This window comes from Pholcus phalangioides, unplaced genomic scaffold (assembly GCF_987345545.1).
Source record: "Pholcus phalangioides strain wild (caught in Gottingen) unplaced genomic scaffold, Ppha-v1.0 ptg000015l_1, whole genome shotgun sequence".
In the NCBI taxonomy this organism is placed as follows: Eukaryota; Metazoa; Arthropoda; class Arachnida; order Araneae; family Pholcidae; genus Pholcus; species Pholcus phalangioides.
This window is the reverse complement of record NW_028301608.1, coordinates 256,220-281,748: the sequence shown is the minus strand read 5'-3', so window position 1 is coordinate 281,748 and position 25,529 is coordinate 256,220. Positions and strand designations below refer to the sequence as shown.

Here is a 25,529-nt window from a genome sequence, read left to right as displayed (position 1 = left end):
AAAAATCTCTAGCAGTCCAATTATAACGATGGAGGACGTATTAACCTGTTGTCAGAAATGAACGAGGAAAATGGCATGTGCAAATGTGAGCGACTAATCAGTGAAGTACCAGCTGAATACATCGTTTTGAATCGGTCATCAAGGTGCACATGAGTGGTGATGTACCGTACAGTTTTCTTTGCATGCAGTGAATTACGCGAGTTTCCATTGTGCTTTTTTTCCCAGTGTAGTATTGTTCATTTATTCAAATGATAGGTACACAAATATAAATTTTTGTTACGAATTTAGAGAAAGGTTTTCAAATTTTAGAGTAGAAAAATCGCTTGAAATTTATAAAGTTACACAATTTATATGAGCATCTATCGTGAATACACCTAAACGAGTGTTTCGCCCATAATTGAACAATCTCCTGCTCTTCAGCTGACTTTTATGGTGAGTTACTATGTAGAATTTTTTTATATCGTTACTTTTTTTCTGGCTAACAAAATACAAAATTCGGTCATAAAATATAATTTACACTAAATTATTAACAAAACGTGCTAATAAATACGTGTTACGTCAATGTAAGTCAGCACAAATAAATTTAAATGTATGGCAAGATTTTCATTTCCCAACTGTGAATGAAAACTATGCAAAATTATTCTATGACATTCAATATTAAGACCTTTCGATTAATTTTGTGATCAATTATATTTTCCAATGATGATGTTTGTAGTTGCTGATGAAACGCGCTTCGTTCATACGTACCTATTTTGACTTCTGTGCGTTATTAATACAGCACCAAAAAGGAAAAATGTTCTAACTGTTCGTTTAAACCGTAAGATAATAATGAATTCAACTCAAAAGTTCATTAAAAGGGTTTTAAATTAATTAATCTCTTAAAAGTGTTTAAATTAATTAATCAACTTGTTTGTGTGAATGCTTTTAATTAATTAATTAATTTGCACTGAATTAAAAAGTAATTGGTTATTTATTAATTATTTATTACCTTATGAACGAGTAAATTATTGCAGACCGGGCCGTAGACTCATAGAAATTAGATTCATCGGGTCACAGTTTGAAAAAGGTTTAGAACCACTGTTTTAGGAGGATTTTTGGGAACTCTAGGCCTGCTCATCTCACTACTTTCTTGCGATGGATGCCATGCCCGCCCCCTTCCCCCAAGGGTGGTGTTGACAGGGCTCCAGCTCGAGGCAATAACAATTACTCGATGCGTGGCCCACTATTTAGAGGGCTAAGGAGGGTGGAGGGGGTACGAATTCTATTATTGTGTTTTACTTTTTACATCGTAAATTTATTACGATGTAAAAATTTTTAATCTAGGGGAAGAAAATTTTTAATCTAGAAACCCACCAAAAATCCCAGCTTGTGAGTCGCCAACTTTTAAATTTTTTCGCTGATTTAAAATGATGATTGACCACAGATCAGACCAGACCAGAATGAAACTTTCACCACCCGGGCCTGGCTCAATGGAGCCATCTGCGGGCTTACAAATTGTAGCCACGGAGACTACGTGTGAAGAGAAAGACAAGAGAGTTCGTGTAAATGAATGCATGTGTATAACAAAAAAATTTTTTTTTGTCAAAATCGGGTTTTGGTCATTAATTTAATGACTGGTCTGGTAACACGCCTGCAAGTAAAATGCGCCACAACCTTCTGCTAGTATTGTTAACAGGTTGAAGAGGACAGAGAAGTGAGCTGTGAAGTGAGGAGACCTCTTTTTTTTTTTTTTGAAGATTTGAATTTTTTGAATTTCCAGTGGTGTAGTTCTTCCGTCAAAACAATGCGACAAGTTGTGGTGACCTAGAGTGAGGGAGAGAAAATACAAGAGAAAGAGGGGGGGATAGGAGAAAAGTTAGTATTTGTTAGTGGGGGGGGAAGAAGGTGACAGAGGAGAGAGGGGGAGACATGAATTTCAGTATACACAAACAAGCAACAACAAAAAGTAATATTCTCTTGCTCTTGATGCCGATTTGAAATGAATGAGTAACATGGTGTGAGAAGTTTCCACCCCCGTGGGGTAAATTTAGGTAGAAAGAATTTTATTTACATGAGATTTGATTAAATATGAGTCCTGAGTATATAATTCCCTTGATTAAATAAGATATATACAACGTAGCGCAACCTGGGTTCCCCAACAATGCGGATCATTTCTGCTCAAAGCGTGAGTCGTGATGAGCGAGCGGTTGTTCCGGGGCTAACAAGCTAGCACGGGAAGCCGTCTTCACTCACTAAGCATTTTCCATTAGGCCTTTTTTGGCGTATGTGAGGGAAGCCCTCCGCTACTATAATAGTAATAAAAAAGTTTCTCCTTTCCCCCCCTCATTCAGCGCCCTCTGACGAGAGAGCAGCTTTTGGCTCCGTGCCAAGCGCTTTTCTCTTTTCTTTTCCCCTTCTTCTTCTCACTCCGTGACCTTGGGGGGGGGGTGCTGTTCATGACGTCATCAGAGGAGAGCGAGAGAGCAGTTTCTCTCTTCTTTCTGCTACTTGATGTTTCTTCCCCGTCCAGCGGCAGTTCGTGTTGTTTGTTTACAAGAAGGGGGTGGGAACGCCCCCTTATAGAAAGTGTGTTTTTCTTGGTTTCCTTGGCAAAAGTCTATATACAGGGTGTTCAAAAGGGAGGCTAGAGCTCGTGCCATTGGAGGTGCCCTATCTGCTTTGGCCTCCTATATTTCCACTGTTCATTAGCGTCGTAGTCCACAATGATTCGAATATGTGAGTATGTCGATTCGCTCATTTGGTCGAACTGGTTCTGGTTTAGTCGAAGTATGTATGGCCAGAGATGCGAGATTTGTAAGTCTGTTCTGATGTTCATGTTACGAAGATACCAAGGTGCGTGCATGAGTTGTCTTAATATTTTGTTTTGTCTAGTTTGTAGCCCTTTGATATTTACTTTGCGTGCATGGGCCCACACCGGGGAGACATATAGCATTGTGGGACGAAGAATATACTTGTAAAGTATGATTTTGTTGTGTGTTGTAAGTCTCGCCTGAGGAAAGGTGATTCTGTTAAGCCTGCCCATGATTCCGACGGTCTTGTTCTGGGCCATTTGAACATGTTCTCTGAAGAGCAGTTTTTTGTCAAGAATGCACCCAAGGTATTTGATAGGTGTGACTGGGTTCAGCCTGTGTCCCCCCCCCCCCCAAATGCAAGTGCATATCTGGGAAGTTTGGTTCTACGTGCAAACCACATGAACTTGCATTTATCATAGTTCATGCGAACGTCAGAGGCTATACATCATTGCTCTATGTCGGGGCGGCATCTTGGAAGTTCCAGAGAGCATAAGCAGGATTTCTACTGCTGCACAGAATTGCTGCATCATCAGCAAAGAGGGCAAGAATACCGTTTCTGGGTGTGGGAAAATCATTGATGTAGAGAAGAAAAAGTTGAGGGCCAAGAACGCTGCCCTGTGGGACAGAGGCCCGTACGGGTCTAGTAGTCGATAAATCTTGGCCTATTTTCACTTGAAAGGTTCGCCCCATCAGGTAATTGAAGAAGAAGAGAATGAAGTGTGGCGGGAAATTAAGGGTGATGAGCTTTGACAGAAGAGTGGCTATTTCGCACTTGTCAAATTCTTTAGATATATCGCAAAATAGGGCTGCCACTGTGTCGGTGTAGTTGAACGAGTTAGTAATGTATTCCGTGACCCTTAAGAGTTGGGTTACACATGAGTGTTCTGGTCGGAACCCGTGTTGCTCCGGTCTGATAATGTTGTTGGTTTCGATAAACTGTGAAAGTCTAACGGCCGTATTCACCACTCACGGTCCTGAAACGCGGATCAGTTGAATTTTTTGAGTTGGTTTTTGATCTTCTAATGAAGTAGAAAACCCAACGGTTGGATTCTTGTGTTTACGTTTTTCAACAATTTTTTTTCCATAAGCAAAATATGGTTTTATCATCCCCTTTTTAATGGAAATTCCATTTCATTCCAGCTACGGTTTTCTTTCCTACTTCCGCTATATCTATAATGATAGTTTTTCATTTCGCTACGGAATTGCTAATATTCTCAGATTAGATAAATTACATATCGCACGTACAATCAGCTTATGCGCTTTTCATTGCTTTGAAGAAAAAAAAAATGTATCAGCACATACAAATTTTATTAATCGTGAATGAAATGAAGGAAAAAAGGACGTTCGCAATTGAGTAAAATTTATATTTTAAAAAATACTAATAAATTTGGAAATTTTTCAAAAAATAATTTTTATCTGAATATTTTTTAAATTATGATTGTTTTGTACCTGAAATCAAATTTTTAGATACACATATTAAAATGAAAAAGTACAAAATTCAGTGAATTTGATTTCCAAAAAATTTTTTTATGCTAATAGTAATTAGCACTAAAAATTCGTAATTAGTACTAGTGCTAATAGTAATTCTTGTGATGCACATTGAACATTAATAGCTAATTTCCTATTTGCCAAATAAGTTAATATCTGAGACTGATTTTTTGTAATTTGTTGAAACTTGTATGATAGTTGCATGCAATCCTTCCTACACACAAGATGTGCCCCCTCTCAATGTATAAAATGCTAAACCCAACAGTTTTCTTTTCAACAAAAAAACTGTTCCAACATGTGTACTAGTTTTTTGATTAGCTTACATAAAAAGTTAGATTCAGTTCAAAACAGTTCATTATATTATTAAATATAAGCTGAAAGATTCTTAAAAATAAAAAATCTGTAAACAAAGTTTCGAATCTGACAGTCAATACAAGCATTAGTGTATGGACAATTTTTTTTTTTTTTATGTGTGTAAAATGCATTGCCTTTGAATCATGTTTAACTAAAGGGTAAACTAATAGCCAAGACTAAAAATTAAAAAAAACTTGACATATATTGATAGATTCAACGTCATTATTCATCAACAAAATCATTTTCCATCCCTCTTTTTACTAGCAGGATTGGTAGTTAAATCTGGATTTTTTTTAAATATATACTGTATTTACATGATAATCACAATCTAGTAATTCGTTACTTTCAAAATTTACACTGTAACTTGAACATAATTAAGGCACAAATTCAAACTGCGTAAAAAAAAAGCTAACATTTTCCTCACTTAAGAAATAACGACAAATCAATTATCAAAAATAATTTATTCATATTTATATGGAAGTATTTGAGATTGCTAAAAAAAATAATGGTACGTATAACACACACACAAACATTGTAAATAAATATTGAGATTTTCTTCCGTGATGTAGTCAGCTCGTCTTCAGTGGCCACATTTTATCATAGATGTGTTTTCACCCTACTTTTGCTCCCAAATACTTGTTTCATATGAAAAATTAAAAATATAGTTTTCATGAAAAAAAATTTCCCTAAAGAATGAAGCAAATCATACTCATGTGTTGTGATTTCAAATACAGTGAAATCATACTGCATAATACGAATAAAGCACATGTAATCAGCAATCACGTGGTACTAGTTATGTAATGATAGATTACTTAAACATTATAAATTTCACTCAATCATTGCCCAATGCTGGCATGAACTACACATAAATAAGGTTCCAAAAAGTAATTTCATGAATTTTTGAATTGGTGTTTTGAGCACGAAAGGTATGATCACACACTAAAATCTCAATAAAATGATATTCTGCAAATCAAGAAAAAATATCATTGTAGAGGGATTGCTGTTGTATTAAGATTAGAGATGTAAAATTCTTGAGAATATTGTAACAAAGGACTCTGGAAGGACTACTATTGTAAATAACTTGAGAATATTCCTATTATTCTTAATAAGAATATTCTCCAGTTATTTATAATATAATTATATATAATATCCTAGATAATATTCTTTGGAAAGACTACTTTTATAAATTACTGGGGAGTATTCTTATCAAAAATAATAAGAATTATTCTCAAGTTATTTCTCATATTAATATTCTCATCTCACATCTCTAATCGAGTGGCAGCAGTTTAACGTTATACTATAGGAATTTCCAAACAAGACTTTCAAAATATCGATGTAGAGGGATTTATTTTTATATCAAGTATCATTGTAGTGAGATTTAACTGTAAATAATAAACGAATGAACTGATATTTATATGCAAAATACTGATGCACAAATAGAATGAAATTAGCTGATAATTATATGAATTTTGATAATGAGAGTGCATCACAGAAAATATTTTTTGTTGTGCACGTGTTTTCATCTGTGCAAATACTGTGGATTCTGCTTATAAAGGTTTTTTTTTTTTTTTCAAAAAATTACCATGAATAATGTAAGCGGGGAAAATGCTTTAAACAGGAAATCTTAATAAAAATTAATTCGAGTATTAAGCAGGAAAATATTATACATGGGAATGTTATAAGCGAGATCGACTGAATATAGAAGGAAAATGTCATGTTTACACACAGCAGCAAAATATCAGCAAAGCATCAAATAAATATATTCCTGCCAAGAGGTAAAAGCTAAAAAAAGGTAATATATTTTGCTTGGCATTAATATAAATATTTTCATATTAGAGACCAGTGGCGTCGGAGCCGGGGGTGCTGTGGGTGCTCGAGCACCCACAGTCCTTTGTATGACGGGGCGGAGCACCCACAGAATTATAGATTCAGAAATAAAAATCTCCTATGTAGATTTCTGATTTTTTTCCCAAGTATCAAATACAATTTTTAAAAAAAAACTGAAAGGGAAAACTTCTTGTATGTTTTCTTCTTTTAGCAAGGAAAAAAGCAAAATAAACACGTGTTTAGAACATCAAGAGAAAAGGGGCACGGCAAAAAATAAAAAATGTGGAATTTTTCTTTCCTTTCTGTTTACTGTCGCTGTAGTTCTAGTGGGGACAAAGAAATTGCTATCAGTGGACATATACATCTATTTAAACACTCAGCTGCCTGCAGCACACACTATTTTAGCATTGAGTTGAGGATGTTTTGGAACAGCTAGTAAAGGGGCATTCCGTTTTTTTTTAACTGAATAGCCGAACCACGATCCACTATAGATATTCATTGTTTAGTAGGCAATAGCGGCCCCCCCCCACTTGTCTGGAACGGGTGGGTAATTCGCTTGCCTCCCTAGTACACGGGGCGCTAATCGCTTTCTATTATATTTTCTTTATTTCTTCTTGAGCAGCCCTCCAGGATTGTGTACACTCCTCTGGTAATGCGCCTGGGGCTGGATTCTCCCCTTGTCCTTAGCGAGGTTTTTCTCCTTAAGCCCTCTGTTTGTCCTTAATAAAGGAAAGGAGAAAAAATTCCGTATTCTCCGCTCGCTTTTCCTTAAATAAGGAAAGCTTTACTTCCTTACTCAAGGACAAAGATGGCGCTAGTGGAGGAGTGAGGAGACGCTCTCCTTAAGCTTGAGGACAACTACATTTCCCGTAATGGCGGCGGCGATGCGTGCTCTAGTAGAAGATATATTCACATTCAAACAATTGTTTTCGTGTTTTTTGATGCTATTAATGCTGGATATATGCATTTAAGATGATGCAAGGAATTTAGGTTAACGAAAAATACAGTAAGGCGGCTATGTGAGGAGTTGCAGCCGAGATGACAAGACATGCTGTTGAGCGGAAGGGTAAGTAAACGTGATGAAACCGAATTTTTTTTATTTTTCGTAATATTTTTAGTCATGACATATCACTCACTTTGCATGTTAATATACATTAAATTAGTCGAAATTTTTGGGAGAAAAATCCTACTGACTGACCTCGTCATAAAATATGTGCTGATCGCAAGATGATCTATGTGTGTGTGTGTGTAAGAGATATATTCGTAAATAAATTCCCTTCATAAATAGGAATAGCATGTATTATAGTAATATATTATGTTTGGCCTACCGATAATGCCGCATCTTATGTTTGTCTTATTAATGCTCATTTTCGGGCCATCTTAATGACTGGAAACAGTTGAAGGCTCTCTAAACCCTATTATGAAAATGCCAATCGTATATTTTGGATGTAAAAGTTGACATGCAAACGTGATACACACACTCGCTATGTGCAAAAGCGCTTAAAAATTCCTGCATATAAATGTAATGCATCCTAAAAAAAACTACATCCCTACCAGTCAGACCCCACTATATATTGTTAAAAATTTATTTTTTAATTCAATGCAAAATGAGTGCCAAATTCTATATTTAATTCGCATGCTTCCCTTAATTGCTGCAGGTTCTATATGTATCATGATTTTGAATTTTTTTAATGGTTGCATATATAACATAGCTTATTAAGCACTTTATTAATGTATTGCATGAGTAATTAATTTTTATGAGTGAAACTTCAGTTTTAGTGGTATTAATGTTAATATTTTGTACTACAGAGTATGGAGAGTCTGGTGTATTCTAAAGGAAATGACAGGCAGATCTTGTATGATTTCGGCACATTTCTTTAAAGGTAAGTCTAATTTTTCTACATTTTGTTTGAAATTTTTCTGTATCTAACCATTTATAATTTTGTAACATTGAACTTACATAGGAAATAGCATTATAAAGTTAAGTGTAATTTAGTTCTTGAAATAATGTGTATTTTATTTGAGAAGCATGCATTAAGGCGACTGACTACATGTGAGGTACTTTTTCAAAAACGTTATTTTGGATGAAATGCTTGTGTTTTTAATTTGAATGTGGAATAAAACTAAGACATGTTTTTTAACATATGTAAACATAAGAAAATGTTTCTTCATTAATATTTAATAAAAACATTAACATAATAAAAGAAAATGTATATTGGCTAGAGTAATTATACATCTAAAATTAGTATAATTTCAGTATTTATGCAAAACATTGTGAAATACTACTACTTATATCAACTTGTTCTTCACACAGTATGTTGCTATAATATTGTTCTGTTCAATGAACTAAAAGTTTTGAAATATAAAAAAATGAAAAAATTTTGAGATATGGTTGTTTACGTGAAAAAAAACTTTATTTAAAAAAACTCAATATTTTAAATTCAAAATCATGTAAATCAAAAAGTTTCAAAGATATTGCTTAGATCCTAGTTCATTGCATACTCATAGCTGTACAGAACCCCTGGAAAAAATTTATATCTTCTAAAGTTTTGTAGGCATTAGGTTTGCAGCAGACAAGAATGATGTAAATCAGTTTCTCAAAAAATGCATTAAAAAAAAGTTTCACATACACTCCTAACATTCAGAATTCTCAACATTTGTATGACAGAACTTCCTTTGCTTCAAATATCTCTAATTTTGACTTTCTGCTTTTTTTTCTTCTGGTCATTTTTTGCCAGTGTTGTATGATATCTCGAACATGTCACACTCGCATCGCCCAACCCAGAGTAAATAGACGCTAGTTCATCAACTAGGATTCCTAGATTTCAAGTACAGAAAATATGCCTACATAGCCAGAATTAAAACGCAGAACTGCAATAGTCCCCAAAAGCATTGTTTGCAGTTCGATAAAAGTGCCCTTAGAGGCAAAATTGTCCAAATCACATTGTTGTTCTGCAGTGTACCATGCAAGCACTTTGAAACAGGGATTGTGCACAAGGGCTCATGTATGTTGGCTTTATTACATTTATGCTGTCATTAGAGGCGCCAGCAGGAGATTTATCAGTAATTTTATGTCATTCACATGCAGCTTTCTGATGCTTACACCAACTGTCGGGTCCTCTTGGACATTGCCCACTTATGCTCTTTATGACTGGATCAACAATGAAAAAATACAGCTGTAACTGCATACTACTAATAAACCACACATGCACCTCGTCCATATTCCTTTGCGGATATTATGAAGAACTGGTACATGTTGGAATGTATGTGTAGTGAAAGCTGATGTGGAGTTTGTTTCGGTGTTTATGCTTAGTGCTGCTATCTGCCCCTAGTTTTTCTAACTATGATTGAAGTGTAATGATTAAGTAATTGTATCGTTGTAGGCCTGTTGCTCTCTGTGGCGAGACTTTTTTAATGGGGAGATTGGCTCACATTTGCACCTCAAAGTTAGGAGCCACAAGAAACCAACTTCAGCCAACCACCACTGTGGCAATGGTGGGGTTCGAACCCGGGTGCTCATGATACGAGTTCGTCACTATGACCACTCGACCACCATAGATGCTGTAACTGCATATTTTTTAAATTTCCCACATTGCTACGAATAGCAATACCATAGTAATTTTGTAGTTTATTGGTTAATTTACCTTTACCACTCAATCCTTTCGTGGTTTTCTTTAGTTAACTCAAACGTGCACCAACCATCTTCTGAACATGGCCAATGCATTCCAATTTAGGAATGTTAGTTTTGTGTTAAGGAAGGAAACTGTCGGGTTCGTTTACAATGACTGATTGCCACAATCATAATCACTGTCACTTTTATATATATTACTTGGTTTAATCATAATTTTCAACAATAAACATAATATTCACACGTCCTCCTCGCTTACAGCAAGCCTTTGAAACTACTTCCTGAGTCCACAGGAGCCACTCTCTAACTACCCAAAACACATCAAGCTTCTTTTCTCTTCACCGTTGAGGACCTTTCTCCCCACCCATGCTTTCTAATCCCATCATGCTCCTTCCGGATAGGGGGAAACCTTACAGAAACTATTTATCCACTTTCCAACACATGCCAATCATATTAAATTCCTTAGAGAAATGTGTATATGTGGTGCAGTAGTATAAGTGGGACCTTGATAACTCAACTCTCTTATAGGATCGAGAAAATTGCCCACTTAAGCAGGTGTTGAGTTAGCAAGGTTTCCATTTTATCTCACCTTCAATGATTTTTAAAAACTGTTTTTATGTATGTCCCTGTTTATAATTATTGTGAATAGGCATCTTTAATTAGGCAGAGAAATCATATTTGGATTGTCTGAAGATATTTTATCTCTGAATGAGCAATGCAATTGTCTAAAATAAGCAAAAACTTGCTCTTTCTCATTTAAAGTGAGTTTGGTCTAGCTTTCCCAAACATCTTCTGCTCAAAAAGTTTCAGAAATCATTCATCCTACCCAAAGATGTGCGAGAATCTTTGACACATAATCAATTGTTGAATGAACATTGAAAAAAAAGTTATTGAAACACACAAGTGAGCAATTTTGTAAAATTTTTCGAACTAATCAACAAATGAACAATTTCTAGAAAGTATGCAGAAGGAAAATATGAGAGGAATGTGTGTGAAGTGCATGTATGGTTGTTAGTAGTGTTCCATCACTATGGATACATTGAAATATTATTTGTAACTATTTAAAATGTTTTTAGGTTTTTGACTTTGCTGAAGTGAGGGTTATAAAAAGGAAGAAATTACATTTTTCTGTTAACGACGTAGAACTCAGTGCAGATGGATTTAATCCATGAATTTCTCGAGTAAGTTGAACCTTCATTTTTAACTCTGTCATTTTTATGACACACACAAAGCTTCCAATATTCATTAATTTATCGATTTACCCACTTCCTTCATTTCAGGTGAAAATGCTGAATGAAATGACCTTTCAGTGCTGACTTGGAAGTTGATCATCTTGTATATTCATACGTAGCACGATCATATATGTGCATGTGAAATGCTTTTAATGATACTGTATACAAGTGTCTAATAAATTTATTCATGAGCAGTAAATAGGTGTTTTCTGTTTTGTGATTACAATTTTTAATTCAAAAAAAAATCTATGGATGTTGCTTTATTGCAGTGAATTTGACGCAAGAATCAGTTGCATAGGAAATTCACGTGTATTTTTAACAACTGGATGGAATAACATATAAAGTTAATCTATCGAAATTATAATTACAATTTATTTTTTTATTAGATGCAGCTGAAAAAACAAAATGAACAGTTCTAAATAACCTTATTCTAATAACTTGAGTGTAAATACATTATAACAGATGTAATTACATAGTTGATAACTTGCTTGTTATGTTACAGTACAAAGTGAGTATCCTACCTAAGAAATCTCTGGTGAATACATTTCCCTGAGTGAGAGATCACACTTCTCTTGAGAATATAGTTTTTCCAACTGACCCACTGATAGTGCAAGAGCTCTAATTGTATGTAGCATTTGTTTAGGAATATGAGACATAAATCCAAATGGCTTTAACATTGACATTAAATTCATAGACTTGGAAAATGTTCAACATCCCACCCCGATGATTGAACATAACTGCTGTGTCAACCTCTAAGTGGTTGTGCTATGCAGCATGCGTTACATTTTTTTAATGAATATAATTTGGGTGTCGTTGATTCCCTTGGGTTTTTACCTAAGAGGATATATACCTCCCTTATTAATTTCCTCTTACTTCCTCTAAGGTTTTTATACCATAGATAAAACTCAGCATTGAGTTTTAAAAAAAATCCAAGTAAAACTAACAATCTCTATAGTAAAAAAATTTCTATACAAAAAAAATTGAATCTAAAAATTTAGTCACTTTCGTGGATATTTACTTTTTTTGTTACGTAATCATTTAAGACCGGGAAATTTTTGAAAACGAATGTTTGCCAAGTATCTCACCCGCAAGGGTTAAAGGGATAAGCTGGTTAAAATTTAATGGAAATAAAAAAATTATACATATATTAGTTTTTTCCTAAAAATTATATATAAGATATATAATGAAAAAACTCTGAAACTACTTATTCAAATGAAACCTAAAAATTAATACGTATAAAAGCAAACGCCAATGTACAAAAATAAAAATTAGGGAGGGGAAGAATACGCGCGAAATTAATGTAAATAAAGCAATTGTTGCCACTAATGTAGAAGAAATATTGATTTTCGATACGTATAGTAGTAGTTGTAAAATTTTTGCTTTACGTTGATTGGTCAAACGATGAGCTGAGCCGAAGAACCGAACTGAACGAACCGAAAGACCCGTTTTTTCTCCGCAACCAGTCACGTGATCCTAAGGATAATGGTTAAGGAGAAGGGGAGAATGCATCTCGGGGAATTCTCCTTGAAGCTCTCTGTTGAGCAGCTCCTTAAGTTAAGGACAAGTGCTGAGCGAGCGTTTTCTAAGGACAAGGGGAGAATCCAGCCCCAGAAAATTTTATTTTCATTGCCCATGAAAAGGACATTTTTTTAACTTTCATGTACCAGGCCTTTTTTTAACATGTTAACTAGGGGGGATTTTGCCCCACTAGCCTTTCTATTTGGCCCACCAGTGGGTGTCCTCTTATTTGCGACCGGGACATTTGCGACCGACACCACAGGGGGCAACTAATGGACGATGATAGGGATCTAGGGTCCTCTCATCTGTTTCCGTTCTCAGGCATTTTCGTGTTGACCTTTGACCTATGGCCATCTGCGAATTTCCCTTTTCAGCAAGAACAGGAAATGAAGAAAGTTTAATCATTTAATCACAGTACGTGTAACAGCGCCCAAGTTCAAAATTTTGTATTTCAAATCAATTTAAAAATTCATTTAAAAAAAGTGCAAAGGACCAGACCGGAAAGCTATGCGACCATTCGAATACACTAAGATTGGTCATCTGTTTAATATGATTACAAAAAAAATCTGATTTAAACAATCTTCATAAGCGAACATTGAAATAATACTGAAAGAATAGATGTTATACCATAGACCATAGAGTTTGCGTTTTTCCAGTGCCGTTTAAAGGTGCACTTTTGAAGAAGCTCATTGTCGTGTGCTATTCAATTCATTCAGCGTTTCTATGGATCTTGACGTTTTTACTACATTAGTTTGTAGTAAAAGCTAATTAATACAAATACAACGCCACAACAGGCAAATTGCCCAACGAGGTGGCTGACTTAAGAACATCATGGATCCCCGAGCAATTTTTTTTTTGGAGGCCCTACCTACTACTGCTACACCACACATGCACCCCCCCCCCCCCCCGCCGCGGAACCCCCCAACGAATCGGTACATGCGGGAATGTGCGTGTACGTGTAGTGCAACCTGACTATAAAGTTTGTTTCTGTGTAATGCTTGTTATGTGTAGGGCTGTCATCTGCCCCCAGTTTTTCTAACTATGAGTGAAGTGTTATGGTTGAATGATTTATCGTTGTAGGACTCTTGCTCTCTGTGGCGAGACTTTTTAAAGGGGAGATCGGCTCGCATTTGCGCCTTGAAGTTGGGAACCACAGAAAACCAACTTCAGCCGACCACCACTGTGGGGTTCGAACCCGGATCCTCGCATCACGAGTCCGGCACTATAACCACTCGACCACCACAGCGGCAAATGTGTTAGAACTATTAAAGAGAAATATTAAAGTTACTTTTAATATTTCTCTAACATGCAGGGTGTGCAGTAAAGTTCACTCAAGTTTTGTGGTTCAGGAATCCTCACTCCTGGCCAAGAGAAAATTTTCCAAACAACACAATCCTTTTTACGACTTATTCAAATTCAAGTTCATTCACCTACGTCATAAACGTGTATGTAAAAAAATGTAAATTAAGCATTCAAATCATTAAAAAATGCCCCTAAAGACGAGTTATATGGTCACCCTGTTGATTTCCAGATACAAGCGGAATATCGCCTATTATGGCGTCTTACCGTCTCATGGAGTTGGAACCAGCTTCTGGTTTTAAAATTCAATATTTAAAAAAAATCCAACAGATTTAAACATTGAACAAAAGAAGGGTTTGAAGAAAAAAAATTGCAGAGCAATGTTATTCTTGAATTCTCTTCATGATTAAAATGTTCACAGTTTTTGATCGAGCAGCTACTGGAATTACTGTTTCTCAGTTAGTTGTTAGGTCATCCAAATGGTTTGTTGACATCCCCTATTCCATCAAAATTAATAACCACTGTAATATTGGTAACTAAAAAAAAAATAGTTTTATTTATGAGCTGTTATCCCGGAATTTTTTAGGGTTTTTCCGTGACGTTTGATTCCGCGGTACGCCAAAACAGCTCTTGCGGAACCCCAGTTGGAAATTTATGAAGTAGAACAGGGATTTCTAACCTAAAAGCTTTCGCGGAACCTTTGATGGGTATGAGACTTTTCCGTGGAACCCTTGATGGTATTGTTTCGCAAAGTGTGTGTCGCGGCTCCTAGGGGCGTCGCCAAACTTTGTCAGAGGCAAGCTGGAGATATTGGTTTCTGTCCCTATTTATGCTTTGAAGTGATTCTTTTATATAGGAAAATATCTAACAAACTATTCTCGGGAGCCCCTTCCTCTGCCGTCCCCTAGTTGCGGCTCTGTCCATGCCTACCCTGGGATAGAGTTCAATGAGCTTTCTTTTTGTTTTATGCATGGCTGTTTCAGCATTAAGGGTGACCCATCAAGGGTTTCCTGGGAAAAGAGATGTTGTGTGGCCCCATACTTAGCTGGAAGTAACAGCTTACATATTTACATACTTGCATTCGAAAATTTACCCGGGTCGGGGGAGATAAAACTACTATTACCGTTTTCATTGTTGTTTGGTCATCCAAATTTGTAAAAATATGTGCCACTTTTTTTGTCAGTGCAAAATAAAGAACAGGGGCTGTAACAAACACTTTTTTAATTTGCAACCTTTCCGGGTTCCAAAATGTTTTAGGGATCAATGACGTTTGATTTCTTGGAACCCCAAAAAATTTCTTATGGAACCTCCGGGTTCCGCCGAACACCATTTAGAAATTTATGCCGTAGAGTGCTACGATAGTGTTTATAAAAAACATATTTCAGAGATAAAATTGCATTTATTGAAAGTGCAGTGACTTCAGTTATCCGGATCGCTTCAACTCCACTAAAACAGGTGAAGGCAGCAAAACAACTGACTGAACCGATATGTTCAGGCAATGAAACATTTTAATACAGTAGGCCTACGCAAGTATAAAATGTGAAAAAAAAAATTGTTTTGATAGTCAGCAAGTTACATTTACATACTAAAGCAAAATTCGTTTTTCACTAAGAAATAACATTCATTTCGTGAATTATCCAATCATGCGGATGGGGACTGGTCCCAATTGATTCGGATAATTGAGTGCTACTGTATTGATATAGGCCTACTGCGATTTTCAACCATTGTTCCCGGGCATTTTCAAGTACTCCCACGATCCCTCGAGATCGGATAAGAACACTTTGAGATACGACAGTTCTGATCTCATTCCCAAGGATGCAGCGAATGCCATAAATTCGCTAATCTCTAGGGCCTGATGATAATTTGAAGAATTGCTCAAAGTGACGGATCTTTTTGACGAAGTTGGTTAATACTAGTACATAACTGTACATGCATCTCGTGCACATTCCTCTGTGGAATTTATAACGAATCGGTACATGCTGGAACACGAGGCCAGAGTGTAAGTATGAGGCAGGGCCGTCATTTCAACCTTTTCCAGGAAGGGGGGGCGGGCACGAACTTTGCTACTGCCATTCGTAAATACAAATACAAATACAACGCCACAACAGGCAAAATGCCCAACGAGGTGGCTGATAAAAAGATGCCCATAAAAATATGGTTGTCATATGTTTCAAAAATAAAAGCATTCAAAATGTAAGCATTAATGAGAAATTAATATTTGTTTTCAAACATTTCAATTTTCTTCAAAAATTAATAGTTGTAGCTTTCCACAAAAGACGCATTCTTCTATTGATAAACAACTCTTTGACGTGCCCAATAAGGTTCATTACTTAAAAAATTTTAACTTTTTCTCCTTTTCTCTGGGATCCTGGAAATGTAGTAAGAATTTCTGGATGAATTTTAGGTGCATTCAAAAACACGAATGTATATATCTAGTAAATCCCGTGCAATAATCCGGTAAAATATAAATCCAGTAAATAATCCGTCTGCTGGTATATATCTAGCAAATTCACCAACAACAAAAAAATGATAGAAAATTCCCTGACGTACATCGCACATATGAGTTCGACAGCATCTGATTTAGTCGATAAGTATTATTAATATTCAATAATTAATGTATATTCGATATCAATAATATTTCGGCATGTGCATAATAATTTGTCTCCTTAAACTGCTATTAAATTGTTGTCGGTTAGTGTTCCGTGAACCAGTTACCGGTCTATCATCGTAACAGGAACACATCACGGGTACATACTTCTGAAATTTTAATTAATCTGTTACTAGTTTTTTCTCTTCGTTTGTTTGCTCAATGATATTCCATATTTTTGTTATGAACATTATTTTTCTTTCCTTTTTTCCAGTCACCTGTTTTTTTTAAATTCACCTGTAAGACTTTTGAATTTTATTTCCACACTGCATTTCAAAATTTTATTCAAATTTCTTGAAATGTTTATACGAAAGAGACTGTAGCAAGTATTACACTTCGTTTTAAGAATTTGTCAAACTAGTTTAACCTTTTCTCTTTGCGTATACTTAACGTGTAACTTACTTTTACTTTTTCATTTAGCGATAGGTGTGTTGTAATCTACCTCAAGTTTATCTAAAATATTACACTGTGGAATTCATTTCCCCTAATAAGACAACACACCCCGATTCAACGGACCCAACTTCGGACTGAATGGAGTGTATCCGGATAATGCAGAATAAATAAACTTTCCAATTTTTGACTATCTTATCGTGATAACGCAAAAAATAGTAATTTAGGAAATAATGAACAAAAAATTCCCGATACAACAGATCTATACATCAAAAATAGTGTAAATATTCTATTCCGTTTCTATCGATGATATTTATTTTTTTTACAGTAAAACATTGCAGCTATTTGGTCTCAGAAGAAAAATCGAATTTAACGAGAAACCATACGCTGCTAGTCCGTTAAATTGAGTGTGTAATCCTTTCCCTGAGATACTGACAAGTTGGGTGCTGTAAATCACCCCTCTTGCTACATCTTCCTTCAACTTACCCTCCCTTTGATGCCCCCCGTGGCTTCGGTCGCAAACACTACGGTTTTTGTTTCAGTCGCAAATGTCCCGGTCGCAAATAAGACGGCTTCCACCAGTGAAGATAAAAAATGACCACTCGTGGGGCAAAGCCCTTTTCTTGTTTTCCTGAAGCAGCTTCAGCTTCAAACGAATATGAAGGGAGTCAAAGAAAAAACTTGCACAAAAAGATTCCATCATTTGTGAGATCGATGTTTTATGACTGCTCTTTTTTTTTTTTTTCAAAAAGGAAAAGGAAAGTTCAACTGAAAAGATAAGTTTTTCAGGGACCGACTTCTCTGGAATATAGGTCTTTTGCTCTCATAAAAAGACAAAGAACAGATGGGGGATGGCGATGGCCAAGGATATGACCATTTATTGATTTTTTTTTTTTGACGCTCATTAAAGAGAAACGATATATATTGCTCATTTTAGAGCAATATAGGTAGATAAACATCAGTGTGGTAGCACAAGACCAGTCAAATTCGGACATTGGGTGGTCTCCAAATCAGAAGAGAGGGGGGAATGAAGAAAATAAAATAAATACAGTGGGGAGAGAGAGAGAGAGAACCCCGTTTATACGACTTTCGAGAGACCGAATCACGGCATAGTTTTTATTTAGCCGCAACTCTCCCAAATTCTCAGAAATTAATTTTTATTTAACTTTCGGATTATGCTTAAAAGTAATCTGAATATGAAGAAAACAAAGAAAGGTCATTAGATTGCGATTTTTGGATAAATTTAATCCAATATGACTTTGCCTATTTAATCCCTCTCTCTCTCTTCAGGATTCTTACGATTATTTTACAAATGAGAAAAAAAGAAAATTAAAAACAAATTTGTAAGATTTTCTGCGAACAATTCTGTTTATATCTACAGATTTATTTTTATTATATTTTTTTGCAACCGTCTCCAAAAGTAACTCGGCATATTTAATTTCTTCACAAGCTTCACTCTTTCATAGATCCAGATTTTTTGTCGAAATTTTAATTTCACGTTCAAGAGAAGGAAGGGGGGGGGAATTTTTTTTTCAGAAATTAAGAACAGCTGATTCCATATAGCCAGCTAGTATACAAGATACCACAACCACACGAAATTCTACTTGAAATTAAAAAACGAACTGATATATTGTACGTTTCTCACCAGCAGACCAGTTGCAAATGCTCCAGGAATAACGCTGGGAAACAAAGCACTAACACAATGGAAAAAACTCGGAATTAACATGTAGTATGCGAAGAAGTATGGTCTGTACATCTAATATAGTTGCATTTCGAAAAATATTTTGTTTATGGCTCGCCGTGTCTCCAGAGTTCTCAAAAACTTACAATAAACAAACCATTTTAGAGCCCACTTTAAAGGGGTCATCAGATTGCTGAATTTTGATGTATCCGTTTGCAATCATACTAAAAATTATGGCTTTTTCCGGCGATAATATTCGTAAAAAATAGTAATTCCAGTGACGTCTTTTGTTGCTTACAAAAAAATTGAAATCGTATTGACAAAAATGAAGTTTTTACGGAGTTTCGGGGTTCAAGTCGAAATGAAAACACCGTGTAATTGATGTTGTGCGTCTAATGAATTAAATATTTTAACATTAAAATGTATAGGAATGAACTGTGACCGAAGCCAAACATGTATAAATGAATACGCATGAATGAGAGTCGTATAAACGAGTGTTCCACTGTACTGTGGTTTTATGAGTGTTTCTGTGTATACCGAAGCCGCTCAAAGACTCTTAATGCAGCTTTGGTGTATACTGAACCCCACTATATGTGAATATACAATACTTGAAGAGTGATTCCGCTACTATTGAATCTCCAATGTTTGAAGTTAGAGACGTGGGGAAGGAGAGAATGGCATGGGCCTGTCTTTGGGGGAATGTGTTGGTGACAGTATCTCTTTGTGATGAAGCTAGCCAATGGTCACTCGCAAGCGGGCCATACAAACCATAAAAAAATACCAATCGAGACATGGGGATATGTCATCTGTGTTACGTAAGATGAAATTTGAAATGATTATAACCGGGAATTTCATGTTGAGAATTTATTATTTGCAAATGCGGAATTACTTTTCGTTCAGATTTTTTTTTAAATACCGAAGCTGTTCCAAATTGAGTATTTGTTTTACATCTCTTTTTGTGTGCATTTTGTATTGCTGTCTTATTATCATTGAAAAAGGATAGAAATAAACATCTACATTTTGACATCGGGAAAAAAGGTAAAATATTTTCTTGTTTTCATTTTCCATTCTAAAGTTTAAGTGTTTGATGTGTTTCTTTAGTGCCAGCTCAAGCTAAAACAGTGTTGACAACTTAGTAATTTTAAGTAATTAAATTAATTTGAGTAATTAAATTAATTTTTCTTAGTAATTCGCTGGTTTAGAGTACCCGTTACCGTATTATCAACAGTTTGAGAATTTTTACACTCCCATTTTCTTGATTTTTTTCATTCGTTGAAAAAAAGGAGTTTCACAACTCTGCAACATGATCACAAGTCACTGCTGGTACTGCAGTTTGTTATAACTTATTTAACACACCAATTCTAGGCGATTATGTAAACATATAAGCCTCTCTTGATAATATAAGATGAAATTTTTCGGTAGCAAGTAGAACACACAACATTATTTCGGCCTTTTTGAAATAAAACACATAATTTCATTTTCATTAATTTCACAGAACTCTAGAATTTCTGACTCTAGAATAATACCATCATCCGAACGATATCAAAAAAAGCGATCTGCAGATTTTGTAGACTGTGCTTCCAAATGCCGAAAAATTTCATCTTTTTTCGAAAATAAATCTACGTCATCAGATCAAAATCTACAGAACCAATCAACCAACACGGTTGCTTCAATTGTATCGACCCCTGTTACTTCTAGTTGTCTTCAAATTGTATCGCAGGAGCTGCAAAAATCAGATGGAGATTAGCGATGCCGAGGAATGAAACTAGATCTGAAATGGCTACTAAGAAACAATACATGTTTGACCGAATTGAAAAAAACGGGAAATGAACGAAATTCAATCATTTGAATTTCGTCTTCTCTTTTTTGACATCTTTTTTGATTTTTGTAAGTCGGGGGGGGGGGGGGTGCCTGCAGATTCGCCAAGCCTTCCACAAGTTGCCGTTTTCTGCAGTGGCATTTCCGACAAAATCTGTAAAGCGGTTATTAGTGAAATTTGTAACATCCCTTTTAATTTCACTTTGAATTTTGTTTAGCAGTATTTTGTCGATGCGTCTACGAAATCTTTGCCAATTTTTCCTAATTTTATTTTAAAATTTGATTTTTTGCAGGATGTCATTCGGCAGCCCGTATCTATGGTCCGAGTAGTGTATTTCTTCCGAAGCCTGGTCTATCGCTTCTTGAAAGCGTGTGGTGATTTGCGCGACTGCTTCGTCTATTTGTGTTGGTGTTTCTTCTTCTATGGTGATTATGTCATCATCTTCAGTCAGTTCTTGAAATTTTGACCAGTTTACTCTTTTTGATATTCTTTTAGTTCTGGGTATTTGGTGGTCAATCTCGAAGTAAACCGGGTTGTGTGGAGAATTTAGTATAATTTTAGTGTGGGTGTGGATGTCGTGTAAGAAGTTTTTTGATATCCTAAAGTCAATGATGTCCGGTTCATACCTTGGGCAGCTGGGAATGTGTGTTGGGATGGGGGTCGAGTGCACTTGAAGGAATTTATTCATGCATGGATACAAACATGGAGTCGCCTGAGGGCGACTCCATGTTTGTTTCGTTTCTTGCTGTGAAAGAGTGGGTCTTTGGAGTTCCAGTCGCCCCCAATAAAGACTGGTTTTGTCGTGTTAAATATTGCATTAAGAATGTCTGTGTCAATTTTGTTGCGGGGTGGCTTGTATATTGCACAGAAAATGAAAGATCTATTGTTTATGTGCACCTCGACTGCCACCTCCATTTCTGTTGATGGGGGAGAGTGATGTTCTGGAAGGGGAATGAGTTTCGCACGAGAACTGCGACTCCGCCCCCTCGATTATGCAGTCGGTACTTGTGGGCTATTGAGAAGCCCTGAAGTTTCGGGTTATTGCTTGGAAGTAACCAAGTCTCAGACAGAAGAACAATGTCGATTTGAGTTCTATGAACTTCTTCTTGTAACTCTTTCAAGTTGTCCTTAAGTCCATTGCAGTTCCAGGCCATTGCCCTTAGGGGCCTGGTGGGGGGGGGGGCGTTAATTATTTGTGCTATTGTTGAGTAGTGTGTGGAGTAACGTAATCAGAGTTTGAATGTTTTCTTTGTTGAGGTTCTGTAGCTGTTGAATAAGCTCGGTTGGGATGCTGCCCGTATTAGTTTCGGTTTCTGGTGCGGGCACTTGAGCCGGTTGCTGTTCAGTTTGGCTTTTTTGTTGGGTGTTTGTTCCTTGTACGGGCCCAGTTGAAGTCTCCTGGGCCAAATTTGTTTTTGGTGTGGATTCAGGTTGGCAAGGGCTCACGGGGGGGGGGGGGGATAGTTCCTCGTGTGCGTCCTCGTAGATTTCCTCGTCAGAGTCAATTTCGTCGGTTCCAATTACGTAATAATTGTATGCCGCTTTTGCTGCTTGTTTACTTGTGTCCATTTTCTCAAGCTGTTGTTGTATTGTATGAAAATGTTGTATTTCCTTGCCCTCGGCCATGGGTGGGGCACCAGGGTGAATTTGTTCATGAGGTTCTAGTTGTTTGACCTTAAGGTCTTCTATGCTTTCAGTAAACTTTTTTGGTATTTGTGTCATGTGCGGCTCATCCGTTTGCCCATTTGGCCGAGATGTGCGAATTGTGATAGTTTGTGTGCCCAGTTCGAAATTTTCGTCTCCTTCAAATTGGGGCTGGACAGCTGTGTGCGGGACATTTCCTGCCGGCAGTTGGCATCCCGGAAGAGGGGGGAAATCCTCTTCACAGGGGGGGGGGGCGAAGATGAAGGGGGAGAAGAGGGTTATTATTTTGCCCTTTTCTTGTTTACGGGCATTGGGGTGCCTTGGGCATCCTGGGAAAGTAGCTGTGTGTGGGCCACCACAGAATGTACATCGTATCTTTCTCCTGTCGCCCTTATCCTTGCATTTTTGCGTTTCATGTGGCCCCGAGCAAAATGCACAGACCGCACGGCCCTTACAAAACAGGGCCGTGTGGTTGAATGCCATACAGCGGCGACATTGAATGGGGGCAGCATTTCCTCGATATCTTCCAATGTCTATTGGTATTCCCGCGATTTCTTTGATATTCGCGAAGTGTTTGTTTGCAACTGTTATTTCAATTAGAAATAAGGGCAGGGGTCTGTTTGCTGCCCTTGCGGTCATGTTGGCAACTTTTACTGTAGTTATGTTCTGCTTTTGCAGTTCCGTTTTAATTTCCTCGGGTCTGACGTTGGCCTGGAGCCCTCGGATAACAAATTTTAGGGTTTGAATCTTTGGTATGTACGATAATTAAATTTTCGTTCATCAAAGAACTTTGTCGCGGTTCTATGATCATTTTCTGTGAAGACTTCCACAATGAGTGAATTTTGCGCTGGTGTTGATAGGGGTAGGATTTCGCATAGTGCCCTGAGGGCGCCAAAGTCAGTGAGCCAAGTGTTCCCCCAATTTCTAAGAATTATTTGTGGGATATTATTTTTTCTACGTGGGCGGCGGGTTACGGGCTGAAAACCCTCGTCATCAATGTTTTCTTCAATTTCTCCCTCCTCGTTCAGTGGGGGCGTGGGAGGATTGTTTATGTTTACATTTTGCGATGCTGTCTGCGGGTGGGCGTTGCCTACCAGATCAGAGGGGGCGTTTCCTGTTGACATGTTGGGGTTCGGGTGGGCGTTGTCCACCAGATCTGTGGGGGCGTTTCCTGTTGGAGTGTTGTTGTTCAGGTGGGCGTTGCCGACCAAATTTGTGGGGGCGTCGGAATTTGTTGATGTGCTGGCCCCAAAATTGGTGGGGGGACTGAGTGGTGACTTTGGGGGCGAATTTAATTCAGGAGCAGTCAAAATGTTTTGGTTGCTGATTTCGTTTGATATGTTTGGTTGTTCCGCGTCATTTGTGACGGAATTACGTTCTCGTTGTGAGCTGTCAGCAGACGAGCTGTTTTGAGCTGATGAGCTGCTTTGAGCTGAAGAGCCGTTATTCGAGTTCAACTATTTTGGGTCGTTGACGAAGGTTAATACCACTGTTTGTGGTTATTTCGGACCTTTGAGTCAAATTTTTGCTGTTGTCACTTGTACAAACAGATCTCTGTGAATCTGTTGAAGGGGCTGTTGAGCTCCCCGAATTGGATGACTCTCTCTTCTTTTTTCCTTTTTTCTTCAGCTTCTTTTTCCTCTTTTCGTTCCCCGAAAGAGGGGGGTCCGAGTCACCTTGTGCAAGGGGGGTGGACGTAAGCTTCCTCTTAAATAGGAGTGCCCGTTTATGGCTGCATGAATTTGTTTGCATGAAATCAAAAATATTTCTGGCGTCACAAAACAGCCCTTCAAGACCCGTGAGGGCCACTTCACCCTTCCCTTCTCGTTCTAAGCGATAATATTCGATCACTAGGCATTCAAGGTTTTGCTCGAATTTACAACTATTATGGGCAATGTTTTTACCCATCACAAGGGCGGTTTTTAGCTTCTCAATCCATGGAAGAAATAACTTCCCAAATTCGGCCCGAGGTCCGTTGTGAGCATGCGCATTTTAGTGATGGCGTCGGCGCCATCTTGATCGGCATATGGGCAGATTAAGCCCATTTTATCACACAAGAGCACATGCAAGAGAATATCACTCACCTTGTTGTTACTTACCTAGCGGTGATTTCACGTCACAGAAAATCCATGCTAGAAGTGGTGGTGATGTAGGGGGGAAAACACAGTGGGGGGAAGTCGTGGTATCTGTGGCTAGCGTGCCGCTATCTAGCAGGCCACGCCATCCTTGGCTCTTTCTAGAGCTCGATCACTTTTGGCTAAAGTCAATTACGAACTAAGAGCAACGAAGAGCTCTGACCCATCCAGCCTGTGCCTAGGGTCCGATATGAGTATCCCCTCGGTGGGGCGGTATTCCGCCTGCCCTCACCGCCTACGGGAGAACCGCACTGCACGTCGTTGTGTCTGAAGGAGAAAAAATCAACGTCCGTTCGCAACAGAATCTCCCCACAGATCAGTGTTGTCTTAACGCATGGGCCCAATCGGGCACGGCCCGGGAGCCTCAACAGAACAGCGGCCTCACAAAAATGACAACTGTTTGATATTTTCGGAATTTGCCAGGTAGGGCCTCAAAAAAATCACTTGGTCTGGGCGCTCACGATGCGAAGACGGCCCTGCCAGAGATATGGATAAAAAGTGGAACTAACAAGCAATACGTCTAAACACGTGAACTGAAGGTTTAAAATCAACTGTTCTTAATTAGGGATCCTTGGAGGCCGGGCCGCAACTGGGGGGGGGGGTGCAGGTGGATCTGGTGCCCCGGGTGCCGGACTAGAGGGGGCGCAAATTCCACTCTTTAACCTCTCCTTCAACATTATGAGGAGACGCCAAAATGCGTGCTTGCCCCGTGCTGACCAAGTACCTATTTAGTTGCAGCGTTCGTAGTAGGCCAGCCGTTCTAAACATTTGGAAGCCCGTGGCCTGGTAAATCTCTTTTGTGTAAGTGGAAGGCCCGGCTTCGCAATGCAAATATGAGCCAATGATAGGCACTTTTAAGATAGGCATTTAAATCTAAAAAATGGTACTACCTGGGCCACAACTAGGGAGAGCAGGCTGGTCTGGTGCGTCAGGCCCGAGTGGGCACAAATTTTACCAGCTAGCCTCTTCTCCAGCATTATAAAGGGGCGTCAAAATATCCGGGGAGCGTTCTTGCCCCAGCTGACCAAGCGTCTATTTGCTGTCCTGGGTACTACTCTGGTTTAAATAGCTTTCC

The 25,529-nt window shown here is 37.6% G+C and overlaps 1 long non-coding RNA gene across 1 annotated transcript; it reads left to right on the top strand.

Moving 5' to 3' along the window:
• Window positions 1–7,139: 7,139 nt before the first annotated feature.
• LOC149075190 (uncharacterized) lies at window positions 7,140–11,520 on the top strand. Its single transcript, XR_016193968.1, has 4 exons — window positions 7,140–7,527; window positions 8,271–8,344; window positions 11,166–11,270; window positions 11,370–11,520. It is a non-coding gene; the product is annotated as an uncharacterized LOC149075190 (long non-coding RNA).
• Window positions 11,521–25,529: the final 14,009 nt, after the last annotated feature.